The sequence below is a fragment of the Amblyomma maculatum genome, chromosome 10, assembly GCF_055883805.1.
Source record: "Amblyomma maculatum isolate TAMU_Amacu chromosome 10, ASM5588380v1, whole genome shotgun sequence".
Taxonomy (NCBI): domain Eukaryota; kingdom Metazoa; phylum Arthropoda; class Arachnida; order Ixodida; family Ixodidae; genus Amblyomma; species Amblyomma maculatum.
This window is the reverse complement of record NC_139353.1, coordinates 161328651-161347199: the sequence shown is the minus strand read 5'-3', so window position 1 is coordinate 161347199 and position 18549 is coordinate 161328651. Positions and strand designations below refer to the sequence as shown.

Genomic DNA, 18549 nt, shown 5'->3' with positions numbered 1-18549 from the left:
TAAAAAACAGAACACTGACTGCTAATATATTCTAAAACTAAAAGAATTTAAGAGGAGCTCACACGTTTAGGAAATAAAACATAGGAGCACAAAGAAATATATTGTTAAGGTGCAAAAACTGGCAGCAGACCAAACACGACGTCCAAACATTTAACTAGCATGTGCGATAGCCGCCTTTCCCATGCCCCAGCACTTTAAGGGAGGATCAAACTTGAAGAAAGGTGAAGATTAGGCAAGGATATGGTAAGCCTGTGCTTAACTTGATCTTTTGGAAGGTCAGTTCCTCTGTAACATGCAGGAGCACACAAAAAAGACAGCCACTGCACATTTCAGTTAAAGATATGGGTGGCAATAGGCATCACACAGCTTCCTTCTGGGCTCTAATGCACTAGAGGTGTGTTCGCAAATCCAAACTTCATTTTTACCTGGCCTCTCAAATGAGTCAGTTGGAACGCATGCAATCATGACGGTAGGAAAAGGAAAATATAACTTGAGGTTTGATGTTGGCACAGCGGTATTTTTGCTATTTTGCACTCATCACTCTTTCCACTAAGGTGGGCCTAAGCTCAACATAGGCCACAACAGTGACAGCCCCAGAGGACACTCACAGCAGTAACAGCAGCAGGGCAGCTCAGCAGTGGCAGCAGCGGCAGCAGGCCAGCCCCGGCATGTTGGCCGCACCAGCTGGAAGGAGCGCTATCAGGGGATTCCCCCCTTCCAGGCTCTGGGCACGAGAAACCATGAACAGGTTCGCAACATGAACGTAATCACGCACTTCCACATCAACTCCATCAGCCTCACTCTCCAACTTTACAAACAATGAAAGGCAAAACTTTCAATCCTTCTGGACCCACAGCTCACTTGGGTCAAACTGAAATTCACCTGGACATTCTCATGTAGCTATATGGCTAATGCTTTGCAAAGCTGGGAGGCCTCAACAATTACTCAACTAGTTACAAAAAGCTTTGCAGCAAGAATATGCCCTGCCAAAATTTTCACGCTATTTTAGGTTCATAAGAAGCCCACAGCCTGTATGCACCATTATAGCCCAAAAAGATACTGCCCAGGAACTGTGCATTGACTCCACAGTAAGATACGAACAAAAAAAGAACCAGCAGTTGCTAACTATGGGTAATGATCAGCGGCACATATACTACTCCACTGAACAGTAAAAAGGATCAGTTTTTAAAATCTGACTATACAAAACAAGTCACAGGCATCGAAATTTTTGAGCTTGTGATTTCGTCTGATTGATTAGCTTGTTATTTAGATAACCAGAAAAGCCTTAACAGTGGACTACTCTATAGTTAACAGTTTGACAGTATCCTGTCTGGCGAGGAGCAAGCATTGCGGAAGAAGAAAACATACTCGCCAAGTAATGCAAAAATGAAAAATGCTTTAAAAGCTTTTAATTACTTGGAGAGTATGTTTTCTTCAGCCGCAGTTGACTACTTTCTGTCCCAGAGGAACTGTGCATGGCAGTTACTGCAAACTGAGTTGTATCGACTATCAAATATTTTTATGATCAAATTAGACACACAAAGCCATGGCTTGCACAACAAACACTTGGGACACATTCACTCAAGACCATGCAGTGTGGGATTTAGGATGCTGTAAGCACCCACACACTGTCCTGCTCCTTGTGCAGTGTGCATGCCATAATAAATGGCACCAATTTCAGTTCACCTGCTGAACACTGTGTTCCACAAAAATCTCAGCATTTGCAGACAATGCCTGAACATGACAGCCCTGACAACCCCCCCCCCTCTTGATTTGCGAAAAACCCAACGCAAAAGCAAGCCACTTCCTCTTCCCATGTCCTCATGTTCAAACTTTTGGCAGCTTTGAACAATGAAGGCATGTCACGTGACAGCGTAAGCTTTTTTTTTATCAGAACCAATATTGCCTCCACGTCGATAAATCTTTAGTTGCAAGCAAATTACTTGCAGCAGAAAGGTGCTATTCGAAGGGATAACACTAGAAGGCACAGGCCAAGCTCGAGGCCAAACAGCATCGATATTTAAAAGCCATAATGCAAGGTTTTTCAGAGTTGGGAAACCTCTTGTAGGAAATCAGTGCAATCGAAAAACATGCCAAGCTGCACATCTTTCTATTTTCCCTGTCAACTTTCTCTGGCTATGCAGCCAAGGCTATGGAGATGGAGCTTTCGTCATGGTGTTACTACAGCATGCAGTTCTGCCATATCTGGCCTCAGTTGTGATTTCAGCATCAGTTCAATCTTTGCTTGAAATTATAGTTTTCAAGCCGCCAACGATGCAAAAATGACTTTCTTTAGAGTAATTAAAGCCAAAGTGAAGTAAATTCCCGGTTAATGAATATCATGCGCAGCGTATGTTGCCGAAACAAGCGCATTGCGACAGCGTCGAATAGACGCAACAGAAGCAGCCGACATACTCTTCAGGAGATTTCAGAGAAATGGCACAGCCATCCTGTTTGCTCAGTGTAATGTACTGGTTTGAAAATGCATTGCACTAATGTTGTACTGGCGTATGTTGTAGTAATATCATGATGTAATAATAACGTAAATATTTTCTTAATGGTATAATATACCAGAGCCCTATCTGCGAAATTAATGAAGGGACTATATTCTGCTGAGCAGTGAGCTGATGTGTTTTGGCTTTGTAGCTTGGCTGCATAGCCAGGAAAAGTTGTCTTGGAGTATAGAGTGATCAACGATGTCTAAGACAATGTCTTCCTCCTCATCATTAGTGCTTTGGAGAGACAGAGTTTTACACAAATGCATCAACAAAGCAAAGAGCAGTGGGGTGTTGTGCATTGGCAAAGATGAGCTGGGTTGTTGCCTGCCACGATACAAACTTGGATTTCGCCAAGGCATTCGACAACCACCCCAAAGTTTTACTGCAAATGAAAACAGTGTTCGTGAATCCTAATCTCATAAGTGGTTTGCCTCATACCTATAACGCTGTCAGCAGTATGTTGGAATAGACAAGCGTAGGTCATGTGATATCTGGAGTTCCTGAGGGGAGTGTCCTAGGCCCCCTTTATTTCCTGTTTTTATCAATGATCTGGAAAATCTCATTCCTGTTCCTGTAAAATTATTCGTCGACAATTGCATCGTTTGTTTGTAATACCACAAAATCTAGAGACCAGATTAAAATAAATTCAGACTGGAAACCATAATGAAATGCTATCATGATTCGCAAATGATAATCAATCTGATAAAATCCGTTTGCATGTCTATTACAAGAAAAAAAAAAAACACATCCTTCAATTTCCATATAATATACATGACAATGAGTTTCAAAGGGCAGAGGAGTCCAAATATCTAGGATTATTATCTAGAAGTGACTTTAGATGGAAAAGACATGTAGAGGAAATAAGCAATAAGGCACTTTGGAGTCCAAGGTGAAATATACATAGCCCTACTCCTGAAATTAAAAACTTAGCCTATATAACAGTGGTCGGGCCTTTACCAAGTATGCGAAAATCGCCTCAGATCCTTACACAGAGAAAAAGTGCAAGAAAGTGGATAGGACTCAAAGGACAACTGCTCTATTCATCTACAACAAATGTGGTCATCATCAGTCCTTTTCAAAATTCTCAGCTTGCAAATCTTCGTAGTGTAGAATGAAGGTCTGAAAGTGAGACAAGATAAAATTTCTATTTCTTATTGTTCAAAATGAAATAAAAATCAATAGAATGAAATTTTTGAAATTATTACTAAGGAAACCTCTAGACACCGCTACACCTGTATATTCTTCCTCCAGTAGCCAGCAGCATTACATTCAAGTATAGTTTTTTTCTCAGAACAATAAAAGATATTTTCCGATTTTGTAATTCAGCCTACTTCTCTTAATGGCTTTCTGAATAACTTCTTCAGTCTCACCATCATCGCCAGCAGGACTATATCCACTGCAGTGTGAAGGCCTTTCCCATATTCCTCCAATTAACCCGGTCTTGGGCTAGCTGCACCCACTTGACCCCTGCGAACTTCTTAACCTCATCTGCCCATCTAACTTTCTGCCACCCCTGCTACGCATTCCTTCCCTTGGAACCCAATTTGTTACCCTAAGCGGTCATTGGTTATCCTCTCTTCGCACATGCCCTGCTCATGCCCATTTCTTCTTGATTTCCACTAAAATGTATGTCACTGACTCGAGTTATTTCTCTGACCCACTCTGCACGCTTCCTATCTCTTAATGTTACACCTACCATTTTTCGTTCCATAGCCCTCTGCGTTGTTCTCCACTTAAGCAGAACCCTTTTCATTAGCCACCACGTTTCAGCCCCATAGGTAAGTACAGGTAAGATGCAACTGTTGTATACTTTCCTCTTGAGCGATACCGGTAAGCTGCTAGTCATAATCTGGGAGTGCTTGCCAAATACGCTCCATCCCAGTCTTATTCGCCTTGTTGTTTTCCTTTCATGGTTCGGATTAGCGGTTACTACCTGTCCTAGATAAGATATATTTGCCTACTACTTCCAGTGCTTCGCTACCTAACGTAAACTGCTGTTCCTTCCCGAGGTTGTTGAATATTACCTTAGTCTTCTGCATATTGATTTTTAAGCCTACCTTTCTACTTTTCCTGTCTAGTTCATCAATCATCCTTTGAGTTCATCCCGAGTTACTTAGCAAGGCAATGTCATCAGCGAATCGCAAATTACTGAAGTATTTTACATCAACCCTTATCCCTAACTGCTCCCACCCAAATCTCAGAATGCTTCCTGTAAGCAAGCTGTGAATAGTGCTGCCTATAGTATTGCCTAACACCTTTCTTCATAGGAATGTTGTTACTTTCTTTACGCAGAACTATCATTGCAGTGCAGCCACTATAGATATTGTTACATTAGGCGGTGCATGCACTGATATCTGCATAAGGATCTGCATATCTGTATATCGTCAAAAAGAAAGACAACAGCTGGAGGTTTTGCGTAGATTATCGACACCTAAACAAGATAACAAAGAAAGATGTGTACCCTCTTCCAAGGATCGATGATGCCCTCGACTGCGTACATGGTGCCAACTACTTCTCCTCCATCGATCTCCATTCTGGATATTGGCAAATCTCTGTTGATGAAAGAGATCCTGGAAAGACGGCTTTTGTCACCTCGGATGACCTCTACCAATTCAAGGTGATGCCTTTCGGCTTATGTAATGCCCCTGCGACCTTCGAGTGCATGAACTCCTTACTACGCGGGTTCAAATGGACCACATGTCTGTGCTACCTCGACGACGTCACCATATTTTCATCAACCTTTGAGGGCCACCTCCATCATGTTTCAGCTATGCTTGGCGTCTTCCGACGAGCTGGCCTTCAGTTGAACTCCAAGAAGTGTAGCTTTGGTCACCGAGAACTCAAGGTCCTAGGACACTTGGTTAACACCCATGGCATCCAGCCGGACACCGACAAAATTCGCGCTGTGATTTTCCTATACCGAAATCTAACAGCGACGTGCGTAGCTTCCTCGGACTTTGCTCATATTTCCGGCGATTTGTACCAAACTTCGTGGAAATCGCCCGTCCACTCACGCAGCTTCTGAAAAAAGGGGTCTCCTTTTCGTGGGGCCACGAACAATCGGCCGCCTTCGTCGCTCTTATTGCCCACCTCACCGGTCTGCCAGTGTTGGCTCACTTCAATCCGTCAGCGCCCACAGAAGTACGCACCGACGCAAGTGGTCATGGAATTGGTGCCGTTCTCACACGTCAGCTCAGTTCCCCTCGCGTCATCGCCTATACCAGCCGACTCCTCTCTGCTGCTGAACAGAATTATTCCATCACGGAACGTGAGTGCTAAGCCCTAGTTTGGGCCATTACGAAGTTCCGCCCTTACTTCTATGGGCGGCCATTCACAGTAGTCACTGACCACCACGCATTGTTTTGGCTTTCCACACTCAAAGACCCTACTGGCCGCCTTGGACGTTGGGCCTTGCGCCTCCAGGAGTACAATTTTTCAGTAGTTTATAAGTCTGGCCAGTTGCATCGAGATGCTGATTGCCTGTCCCGTCAACCAGTCGACCCGCAAAGCCAACTGGAATGTGCAAATGACACTTGCGTGCTCTCTATTTCTGACGTTTCCAACATTCGCCAGGAGCAACGCCAGGACCCTCAGCTTCGCGAAATTATCAATCGCCTCAGCGCCGATCGCCATGACCCTTCCCTTCATTTGTGCTCCACGACGGCACCTTATACCGGCACAATATGAGACCTGATGGCCCCGACCTTCCACTAGTAGTCCCTCAGCACCTACGCACAGCCGTCCTTGATCAGCTTCACGACGTTCCCACAGCGGGTCATCTAGGCGTCTCTCGCACATACGACAGTGTGCGCCGTCGGTTTGTTTGGCCAGGCCTATACCGCGTAGTCCGCCGCTACGTGGCTGCTTGTGACCGCTGTCAATGCCGGAAAAAGCCATTAGCTTTACCAGCTGGACTGCTGCAGCCGATCGACATCCCCATAGACCCATTTTCTCGAGTGGGTCTGGATCTTCTAGGGCCTTTTCCACTGTCCGCATCGGGGAACAAATGGATTGCGGTGGCCACTGAACACACCACACGCTACGCGGTCACACGAGCAATACCAACCAGTTGTGCAACTGATGTCGCTGCTTTCCTCCTCAACGACATTATACTCGTCCGTGGAGCTCCGTGGCCGTTGCTTTCTTGCGTGTATAGTCGACGAGATCCTACGATTGTGCAACGTTCGTCATTCTTTCACGACTGCTTACCATCCACAGACGAACGGTCTTACTGAACACCTTAACCAGACATTAACTGACATGCTGTCTATGTACGTTTCTGATGATCGGCGCGACTGGGACATAACGCTCGCGTTTGTGACATTTTCATACAATTTGTCGCGTCACGACACTACCGGCTACTGCCCCTTCTATCTTCTATACGGCCGTGAACCTCTGTTTCCTTCTGACAGCCTGCTCCCATCTGTCGCCACTGCCAGCTCATATGCTCGTGACGTCACAGCCCGAGCTGATGCTGCCTGCATGGTTGCTCGCGACCGACTAGCAGCCTCCCAGCACTTCCAGAAACGTCGCTATGATTCCTGTCATCGCAACACTCAGTATTCTTGCGGCTCTCTCGTGCTACTTTGGACCCCAGCTCGCCGTGTTGGCCTCTCAGAAAAACGTTTGCCCCGTTATACAAGACCCTACCGAATTTTACGCAAGTGATCCCAGTGACATACGAAATTGCGCACTAGCACCCCGCAACGCATACCTCTACACCACGCACCGAGACGGTCCATGTGGCACGCCTCAAGTCGTACTACACGGACCCTGGCTTGGACGCTAGTACACACCGAGATGGTGCTTTTCAGCCGGCAGGGTAGTGTTATATTAGGCGGTGCATGCACTGATATCTGCATAAGGACGGAAGAAGAATCTCATGAGTTTTAGTGAAGACGACGTTCGAGCAGTGTCGGTTGGTGCCCGGTTGACGCTGCTGTGTGTGGTGTCATCTTGGACTAATCTCTTGGCCTAACCTTGCCACGTATCAATATCTTCCAGTACTTTCCCATATGACTCGTCTACACCCGATTTCGCAACGCCTGCATGACTGCCGACGTTTCTACAGAGTCAAATGCTTTTTCGTAATCAATGGATGCTATGAATAGGGGCTGGTTATGTTCTGAGCAATTTTTTATCACCTGGTTGATGGTATGGATATGATCGATAGTAGAGTAACCTTTCCAAAAACCTGTTTGATACTTTGCTTGATTGAAGTCTAAGGTTGTCCTGATTCTGTTTGCGGTTACTTTAGTAAATACTTCATACGTAACAGATAATAAGCTGATTGGTCTGTAATTTTTTATTACCTTAGCTTCCCCTTTCTTACGAATTAAGATAGCGTTAGCGTTATTTCATGATTCTGATACCTTCGATGTTATCGGGCATTGCGTATACAGGGTGGCCAGTTTTCCTAGCATGATGCCTCCCCCAATCCTTCAACAAATCTGTAGTGACCTAATCCTTTCCAGCTGCCTAACCTCGTCCTTCGTCACTTGCAAAACGTCTGACAGCTTTTCACTACTGCCAATCTCATTATTGCCCTGACTATTTCTTGTATAGATCAGTATAGAATTCCTCGGCTACTTTGACTATCTTGTCCATATTTGTGATGATTGCCCGCCTTGTCTCTTAGCGCATACATGATTTTTGCCTATGCCCAACATCCTCTTCACCGCTTTAAGGCTGCTCCTGTTCTTCTGAGCATGCTCAATTTTCCCTATGTTATACTTCCTCATGTCGGCCACTATACACTTTGATATCTCTGCAAATTCTATCCTATATGTTGTGCTGGAAGCTTTCGTACTTTGGCCTTTCTTGACCAAATCTGCCATCTCCTTAGATAGTTTACCGGTATCCTCTCTAACAGTTCTACTGCCTGCTTCTACCGTGCACTCAGTAATGATATCTCTGGAATTATGTTCATTGTTTCTAGGCTAAGGCAGGCTTCCTCGGTTAGCACTGAGTATCTATTCTGCCACAAGAGCCTGAATTCTTCTGCCCTTCCTCTCACTGCTATTTCTTTCGTGGACTTTTTCTTACTAATCTGTTTCGTTCCCTCTTCAGATCTAGGCTGATTTGAGACCTTACCATCCTGTGGTCACTACATTGCACTTTCCCGATTACCTCTACGGCATAATGCCAGGGTTAGAACGCAGTATGATGTCAACTTCATTTTTAGTCTCCCCATTCCACTTCCACTTCTGGTTCTTCTGTTTGGTGAAGAAGGTATTCACGGTTCTTAAGTTATTGCGCTGTGCAAACGCAACTAGTTAACACCCCACTGCTATTCCTAGAACAATGCCATAGTTACCTATTTCCTGGTCTCCAGGCTGCTTTTTCCCTACTTTCACATTGAAGTCATCTATTAGTACAGTATACTTTCTTTACTGCAAATTATACATCTTCGTAGAAGCTTTCAACTGCCTGGTCATCATGACTACATGTAGGTGCGTAGGCCTGTACAACCTTCAGTTTATACCACTTATTAAGCTTAATTAAGATGCCTGCCACCCTCTCATTAATCCTATAGAATTCATCTATACTGGCAGCCATATCCTTATTGACAAGGTACCCTACTCCTAGTTCTCGTCTCTACGATAAACCTCGATAGCACAATACATATCTGCCCTTCAGTATAGTATGTGCCTCATTTGGCCTCCTCACCTCACTAAGCCCTATGACATCCCATTTCATACCCTCTAATTCCTCAAACAACACTAGCTAGGGTTCTAGCGTTAAACGTTACCAAAGTCAGTTTTCCCATTTAAAAATTTAGGTGGTATTATTTACTTGGAAACTACAGAGCAAGTGCCCCTCTGGCAAGTGATCAATGGCAGGCAACATGGCCAGGCAGTGATTGGTCAGCAGTTTCTGTGACATCATCTGTCCTAAATTTACTTCTCTTTGTGTCAGCTTACATTAAACGGGTACGTAATATCAGCAATGACATATGTGTCATGTGATTTAGTCAAGTGAATTCATGCATAGCGAGCCTGGTCCTTTGCGGCATTGATCAGAGTTTGAGATAAGCGCCACACCAAGTGGCGTGAGCAGTGGGTGAGAAGACATCACCATTTACAGTTCTACATCTACCACCTACAAAAGTAAACTGTACAAATTGTGTTTTCGCATGTTACACTAGGTTTAGCCATATTAAGCCTCTCCAAATTTTTAAATAACCATTTCTAAAGTAGGAACCCAGCCATGAACAATGAAACTTGAAGAAATCAATGCGACTCTTCTTGCTTTGATGGCACTTGTCTATGGTATAATTTTTCACTAAGCATCTAGACCAACTCTGCATATGTTACAGCACATACGTTGCACGAACCTCCCGGGCAACAGCGAACACAGCCGAAAGGAGCCACAGAGTACAGAGAAGAATAACTGAATGAAGAGGTTTTAATGGGGTGGGTAGGTACTGCGTTAACTAAACACAAGTGAATGCACCAAGTGATGCCCTCACAGATACCACCACTAGTGTGCCAGCTCTCACAGTGCCCAACAGAGGAAGCTTTACATCAACGTCCTTGCCCATCCAACTGCAAGCACAGCTGTGGCCACATAAGAAAAAAAATCCATTTAGGTGCAAACCAAATCGTAGATGCTCTTTTAGTCATCCCCTCTGACCAAGAGAAGGAAGGGTTTCCTCGTGCGGGCCACCGTAGCCGGAAGCCCTGCACATGTTGTACGTCTGGTTCTTGAAGGTCTTCACCATCATTCCAGACTATGAAGCCTCAAACAGCTCTCCTTAGGGGCTTCTCGAGCATCAGCAGCAGCGACACAACAGTTAGACAAGTAAGCCTACCAATGAAGCGGTCAGTTGTTGACCCAGAAAAGCACTTGTAAAAAACAACAACTTTGGAGCAGTGTCTGTGAGATAGGCAGGCAATTCTAGTTCTCAGCTTTCAGAGAATAAGCAAGGACTGAAGATAAACAGGAAAGTTTGGCCATGCAAGCCTTTACACTGTAAATGAAAACTGCACGACCGTGCCATCACTTCCTTCTCGTCAAGGGAGTATTCAATACAGTAAGGGTTCGTCATGCAGCATGCTTTCATATAATCCATAATGAAGGTCAACTCATGGGTTTGAGGTCTGAATTCTGCTACTAGCAAGTTTTACGAGTGACTTTGTTTTTCCATTTTCACTTCACCCTTGGCGCTCTCCATTTCAGCTCCCACTTAGTGCACACCAATGCAAGGGTGTCTTCCAACGAGGTGCCTGTTATGTATGAGCTCTAACAGGTGATATTTCACGTTCTAGCTGCACATGCTTCCATATGCACCTGTCCCAGTGACAGTGCTTTCATGTGTATGAGCCATGCTCACACCTATTTCTGGTAAATTTTCAACCCGGTATTATCGTTTTCTTGCAGCTTTCCTTTCTTGTTACGGCATCCTGTTATTCTTTAAATGCCTAGTTTTATGCAGCTGTCTGCCGTGATTAGTGGTGCGATATGTTCTCAGAATAGCACAGAATTCACACTGTTTTGATTTCCGTGTTTAAGTTGAAAATCAACAATCATTTAAGTTGCACACTGACTGCCAGTTAGCTGCATTTCTTCGGCATATTTCGAATCCAATTCACATTAGAAAAGTTTTTTGATTCCGAAATATTTGGCTACAAATGTTGTCGGCTCTATAAAGCATAGAATCACTTGTACAATATTTTATACTATCAGAGGGTCACCTAATAATTACCTAGGAGTAAGCATAAATCCAACAGGAATTGTACATATCACGGCAGCTCAGATTTTGTTATAAGTTGATGCAAGTAACATATAATCTTAATCTTGCTACAAAGCCCTATTTATAGCCCAACAGCCTGCCAAGGCTTTTTAAGTTTCCATTCATTACGGCATTTTCTCGTATGCACCCCCATCTTCAGCAGCCTAATCGCAAAATGTTTCTCTCTCGTGTGTAATGAACACATCATTTTTGGTAGAAACTATAGAGAAGATGGCAGTGAACCATGACAGGCTACCTTTCAAACCACTGAAACAACTACATAATAGTACAACATACCACCTGCTGAATGTCAAGTGTACTATACCGCACCCAACAGGATGAAACGAAAATAGGTTCTGAGAAGAGTCCTAGACCAAACAGAAACCATGCCTGGCCACAAAATGTTTGTTCGATATACCACATTTTGTAGCAACTCCTGGTTAAAAAGCCTAGCCAGCTTCAAATAAAAATTTTTGACGATGCTCACAGGTGCAAGAACTGTATTATGCTTCCTTTAGCTTAAAAGGTGAGCCAAATCAGATGTACTTATTCCATCAGCATAGTTTTTTTTCTCTCCCAAGTAATGAGCACGGCCCCCTCCAAATTTCCAGATAATTTTAAGGATCAAGTTTAAGTGCAATCATTTCCAGTAAATAAAGTAACACCTCCCTCCCCGGCCCCATGTTCTTCACAATAAAGAGCTCGTGAATCATGTTGAGATTTGTATTTCAGAAATATATTTGTAGCAGTATTTGTACATGTTGAACAGATCAGCCACCCTAATTCTGAAAAGTCATTCTGACCTATGCTTTAATAGACAAGATTAATTGCTGTGTTTCTTAAGTGACCTGTTAAAAGAGATGACACTAAAGAAGAAGGTGAAGCCCCATTAAGAAAAACATTCCAGAGGAGCATTTGCAGTCCCACCTCATCAGGGAGATCTCAAACATTTAGGTTAAGACCTAGGTTCAATATTTTAGTTCCACATCAAGTGCCCAAGGCAAAGATGGTCTGTAAGATGGAAGGCCCTCACTGTCAGAGATGAAAGCACTTCCATGAGACATCAAAAGTGCATTAAATAACAGTAACGTCGCGCACATATTTTCTATTCAGCAAAATGCCCCAATTGAACAGGACCCCCAAGCATATCCCAAGCCAGAATTTTCACTAAAGCTTTTGAAAATGAGAGTAGTAATACTCTACAGCATTCCTCTTGATCCCATACTATAGAAATCTCTTGCATCTGTTCTAATACCTTGTTACAAAAATTAGTCATATTGACTTTTCTCTTTAACCTCTCTGCCTTCCTAGGCAAGCATAATGTACCTCTGGTTATCGCAGGATTGTAATCTTATTGTGATAGAAAATGAATGTTGCATGCATTCAACGACAATCACATTAAAAATAAGGCCATAACTTATCAATGCTACGACTGTTATCGTTAAGATATTTTTAGAGGCTCATGAAAGCGTCAGCCAGTGCTCACTTTGCATAGGCTATATTACCAACACTTCAATATATATGGTATATTTAATACATAGGAGCACTGTTTCATATTTTGCCAACTTGTTAAGAATATATACAGGCTTTTTTTAATGTTTATATATTTCTAGTTTGAAACGTACGAGAGGTATGTTGGTGCAGTCAGTGCAAGTGAAAAGGAAACACACATTACAGCGATCATAATAATCACACAGTTAATATTGCTAAAGCGAGTTAACAAACTTTTTTACCTTGAAGGGTAATATTATACTGTGAAAATGAAGGCAGTTAACACCCCTTCACAGCTATATCTGTACAAATTCTGTCGAGATCTATCATGCCCCAACTGCCCTTCCCCTTATGCCAACCTTTCCCACTGCCTATTTTCATGCCCAGTTGCATTGTAATCGGGTTTCTTTCCCACCCCCTCCCATACTATCTGGACCTAGGTGGACTGGCTTGGTGCTGAGGGTGAAGAAGAACAGCGTCTACTCGTCCATCAGGCCACTGATGTATTAGGCACCTGAGTGTTGCGCCTCAATAAAGTCTTCTACTACTACTACTACTACACAATGTCTGCCGGTCTGTATAGCCAGCCTGCAGGGACAAATCTCCCAGAGTTCTTAATATAAATGTTTGTAAGCATTACAAAAATCGCACCATATGAAAACAGCACCTTCTTTTTTTACTAATGAACATGCAGTTTTTCTACATGCTGATGACAACATTGCTCTGTTTCCAACGCCATGTAATGCTACCATACTACTAGTTTGATAGCTTTCGTGCCAGACAGCAATATATAGGAGGTAGCACAAGGGATGCTACTAAATTAATCTATATAAACTTAACCGCAACAAACTGGTCTAAGCAACAGACGACAAAAAGGGGTTCTAAATAAATGCAAAGAAGCCCAAAGCCCCACTTTTGCAACAAAAATAAATGTTGGGTTCCGGCTGCATTTAGGCAGTTAAACCCACAAGTTATGTCCTCTAGTGAAATGACGCAGGGACTTGAAGTGTATGCAGCTGGCAACCAAGCTTTACAGTCTCCTGACTGCCTAAGTTTTTTTCCGGCTGAGATTAAACATGACATCTTCTCCCTCCAACTGTTCAGATCACATCAGCAGTACTGCGCACCGGTATATGCTACAGCTACTAAAACAAGCACACACGTTTAAACTACAAATGCTCAGAAATTGAATTTACTGCATTCTCATGCCTTCAATCTCCCCAGAACATTTTGTACTCAACATATACTTATCAGCTAACAAAATGTGCTTACCTCTCAGCACCTCTCTCAAATGCACCTTTCAGAAAGAATATTTCAACTTTTGTTTCTAAAAGACAACTATGGTGTGATAATATCAGACGACCACGCAACTCTCAAAGCCCCCTATCTGTTTGGTCCCAATGATACTGAACAAGTTGCGCACTTTACAAGAAAAGTACCATCTGCTTTTTCATTCTCGAAATACCTAGGAGGGAAAATTTTCCAGATTATTGTAAGGAACAAGACACGATTTCAGAAAGAAATTTCTTGCCTTCCCAGATGATTAACAGTGTCATTTCTGTTAAGTTCTCATATTCTCCCTTTAGGGTGCCAGTCATACTTTTTTCACCCGTTCTTTCCTGCCATAAAAAGTAATACAAGCAAACAGATCAGTAGCCTTTAATCAGTAAGCCAGTGCAGCATTCAAGCATGACCCCTTAGATTTTTTAAATGTCATGCTGAACACAACTGTGCAGCTTGACTAGTCAATGAAGCCGAGATCAAGTTGACCAAAAGCTCATCAGGACAGGGACAACTGGACCAATGTAATATTAATAATAATAATTGGTTCACAGGAAAAGAAAGGTGCAGCATCTGTCACACTTGTACTGCGGACACCTGAACCCCATCATAAAGGAAGGGAGGAAGGCGGGAGGGAAAGAGAGAAATGGGAGCCGTAGTGAAGGGCTACAGAGTAATTTCGACCACCTGGGGATCTTCACTGACATCGCACAGCACACGGACGCCACTTCGTTTCGCCTCCATCAAAATGCAGCCGCCGGTGGTCGAGATTGAACAACTGGACCAAAATCTTAAAATGCAGACTATAAAATAAAGAAAAATAAAAAAAATAAGGTGTTCCATAGTGAGTGATGAATCTATCCAAAATGTTCACAATATTATCCCAGCACAAGCATTTTCATTTGTCAATAAACTGACTGGTTCTATTCGTAATGCACTGTTGTTATGCGCATTTGCTTGTACTACATAGCTACCTAACATTGCTTATTTTTGCAGTTCCCTCTGTGACTCACACTCATCTTCCTGACCTTGTCAAGCTGTTTATAACTATAAAGGAGGCCGGCAATGCTTGAAAGAAACAACATTGTTTGGACTTATGCAACAAATTTTTGCTGCATAGTAAATTGTGAATACATAAGAATGTGAATATCTGGCAAACAATATATCTGACATGACCAACAAGGCCCAAATCCTACCAACGGACAAAAATTGGTACCTTGATCTGAGCTCCGACTCTTTGTGGTACAGCGTCTATAACTCTGCACGCAACTTTGCACACTTTTTTGATGTGTCTGGTATTATGTTCACGAGTCATTCATGCTGGCTGCACTTCAAATCTTGCTAGCTGAAATGGCTGGGACATTTTGTACGTAGAAAAACAGTTGTCGAAAAAACAAATAAAGGGGAATGTAATCAATGCTTAAAGTTTGGTTCCATCGGAGGAGGGGGATCTATGCTGATTACAGCACAGGTGAAAAGGGAAATAAAGAGGGAGAAAGAGAAAGCAGCTAGTGGTCTGCTTCCCACATCGTTTTATACAAATAGGAGAAATTATTTCTCTCCATCCCGGGTTATAGAAGATATGTGTTAACTATTCTTTTTAGAACTCACTGCCAAATTGTTGAAACAACAGAGTAATGTTCTAACAACCAATGACAGGATTAAAATACGACAGCCTGCTTTATATTCATGCAGTCCATATATCTCCGAGCGCGGGGGTCTCAGACCCCTCTTAGATACTGGTGGGGGTCTCAGACTCCCCGAGAACCCCTGACTTTAAGCCCTGAATGGAATGAAGTTATGTGGCCTGTCGAGAAAGTGCCATTATTTCTTCCTTCTTGGATGCAGTGGAATGTTTTAGCAAAGGACACTGTAGCAGAGTTTTCTTTGTGGAAACAGCTTCAGGTGATAAGAAGATTAACTGTGCACGGAGGCATATGACTGAAGAACAATGCTACAATCTCAAGAGCGTGCGGTGTGCAATACAAGCATGTTTTAGGCCATTCATGTAGTATTTTCTTTATACGACATTGAATTTTGTCGTTAGCAGTGCATAATGCATATCTGAATGGGAATATACATTCTGCAAGCCTAATAATTAATACACATGATGTAAGGGTTAATTCTGTGACCTGCAATCACATGGCATAATGTTGTTTATCACGTAACAGGAACTGTGAGCGAAACTGTATAACACTAATTGTTGCACTGTGTCCCACAGACGATGCTTACGGGAGGCATCGAATCAATGTAAGTGACGTTACATACAACAAACGCGACTTCGGGCCGCATCAGACAGTGCTCCATCAATCAAGGCAAAGCAAACAGCCTGTCCGCCGTCGAACGAGGTGGACCACGCGCGGAGTAATAAATATAGACGGGTCAATTATCGACGCAGCTTCCATTTAAGTCGATCTCCGTCGTGCTGTCCTACCGACGTTATTCCCGAGCACCTTATTTATAGCGAGCCGCTCAAACCGCACGCGCGCAACATCAACAAGCTACGAGCAATGATCGATGCCCGAGAGTCCGCTCAGGTGTGCGCGACACACATGTCAAAGTCAGATGAGACGGCGCTCGTCTTCACGTGACGACGCCACACCTGCCTATCACGGCGCGCAGTCCCGAGCCTCAAGCTGCGTCCCTCGATGTCACCGGACAGCGCAGCGCGTTTCGGTTCCGCATGGAATCTCAGAACATGCATCCGCTGCCAGTTACCCGCCGGGAATCGTCCGACGTCATTGCCGCTAATTGCCGATCCCCAGAACTTCTCTCGCGACAGTCGAGAGAGCTGCAAACCAACCACGACAAAGACAGAGAAACGAAAGTGCAGCTCAGGTTTCTGCAACAGATCGCGCTCAAAATAATGTTCACGGACGGAGCACTCGCCAAGAATGCGCGGAGCATCAGGGAACCTCGCGGGCGCGCGAGCACCGGCAAAAGACGGAAGGCATGGTTTCCGACAGAGCGCCATTCCCTACTTTCCGAACTGCTCGGAATTGATCAAGTAGTCCAACCGCGCATTTCATCGGCCGGAGTGCCGACGTAACGCACCACTTCAATCGTACGCATCACCACTGACTAGCAGATCAATCATCCGCGAAAAGGAACGTAAACAAACGGAGCTTGTCGCGCATGGCACGCAGGAATCGCCGGTCGCGCGGTCAGTTTAGCAACACCTTGACGACACGGAGTAGCGGCGTGAAGGGGGAATTGCCCAGAAATGAGAGCGAAAGGAGCAAAGGGAGGGGGTCTCCCGCTGGGCGACGACGGCAGAGAGAAAACAAACCCGTTTCAGTCCGGTCTCGGGGCCGGAATGCAAAAGGAGATCGCAAAAGGCGTCGCGCTCACCTGCTCGCCGCGTCGTTGGCTCGCTCGCCGCCGTCGGCAGCCTTTGCCGCAGTGTGGAGCGGTGGCTGCGGAGAGCGCGTGCGAGTTGATGATGAGACTGACGCCGCGATGCCGCGCGCGCTGTCGCGCCCTCGGTGTGTTCAGCTGAAACCACTCGTGCCGGGCTACTCGGCTCGTTCGCTACCTTCTTCGGGCTTCACCTCGGTACAGATCGCCGCCCTTTTGCTGCTGCCCGGCTGCTAGAGGGCAAAACTAGAAATGCTGCGCTGATCTAATTAAGGCGTAAGCCGCCCAGCGAGCAGCAGGGAAACATGTGCAAGGAGTACAAGGACGCGACGAGGAAAAAGTCGTTCGCCGTGACTCGAGGAGGCGTTCGAGTATTATTCGAAACTGCATTAGTCAATTGGAAGTGCGGTTTACGAGCACTTTTATCTTCAAAGCTTGCCTACCTGTGGTAGAGGAGTTTGCGCACGCGCGTTGTATCAGTCGACCATGGTTCAGAAACCGAAACTGTGCGGAGCGCCGCGGCGGCCTCTACACAACGCCGACTGCTCGACCGTTTCGATTGCGCGCTTCTCGAGAGGGCCGCGCAGGTCGTGGCCGCCGACCTCTGACCGCAAAGAATGTTTACGTGCGTGCTTCCCGTTCTCAGGAGGGTCGTGATGAGGAAAGCGTGGCCATGTATTTACGAATAGATATGGTTCCGTGAACGAAGGCCGCGCACCGCGCAAGTAAAGAACGAGCTGTTATTTTGTCCTGTTAAGTTGCATTGTTCTGAAATCAATGCCCCTTTTCAGAATTCTGTAAGTTGCAAATTATTTATGTTTTTCGTAACTGAAGTTTATCAACATTTCAAGCGCATTTAGTAAAAAGAATTTATATGCAGCTCGTCAATCACTGAAATGATCTGATGTATATCCGGTTTGTGGCCATTCGCTTGAAAGACGTTCAATACCCGACACAACTACAGCACAGACAGCGATCCTTAAAACAAAAGACTGCAATCGGCATTGTCAATATCAAATAGAATTCTAAATGGGAAATTTAATTACTTATCCATTTGGACTTGCCAAAATCGGAATGAACTGGACCAAGTGGGATTAATTGCTATGACTAAGTCATGATTGAAGCCAATTAATATGACTCTAACTGGACCACTTAGATAAAGTATAATTAAGAAAAACTAGTTCGTCA

At 44.3% G+C, this 18549-nt stretch overlaps 1 protein-coding gene across 1 annotated transcript in view; it reads right to left on the bottom strand.

Moving 5' to 3' along the window:
• norpA (no receptor potential A) overlaps positions 1 to 17502 on the bottom strand; it is a 145818-nt gene extending 128316 nt beyond the window's left edge. The window contains exons 1-2 of the mRNA XM_084581641.1: positions 17356 to 17502; positions 609 to 724 (exon numbers count right to left, since the gene is read on the bottom strand). The gene's annotated coding sequence lies outside the window, so the exon portion shown is untranslated. The remainder of the gene's footprint in view (positions 1 to 608; positions 725 to 17355) is intronic.
• Positions 17503 to 18549: the final 1047 nt, after the last annotated feature.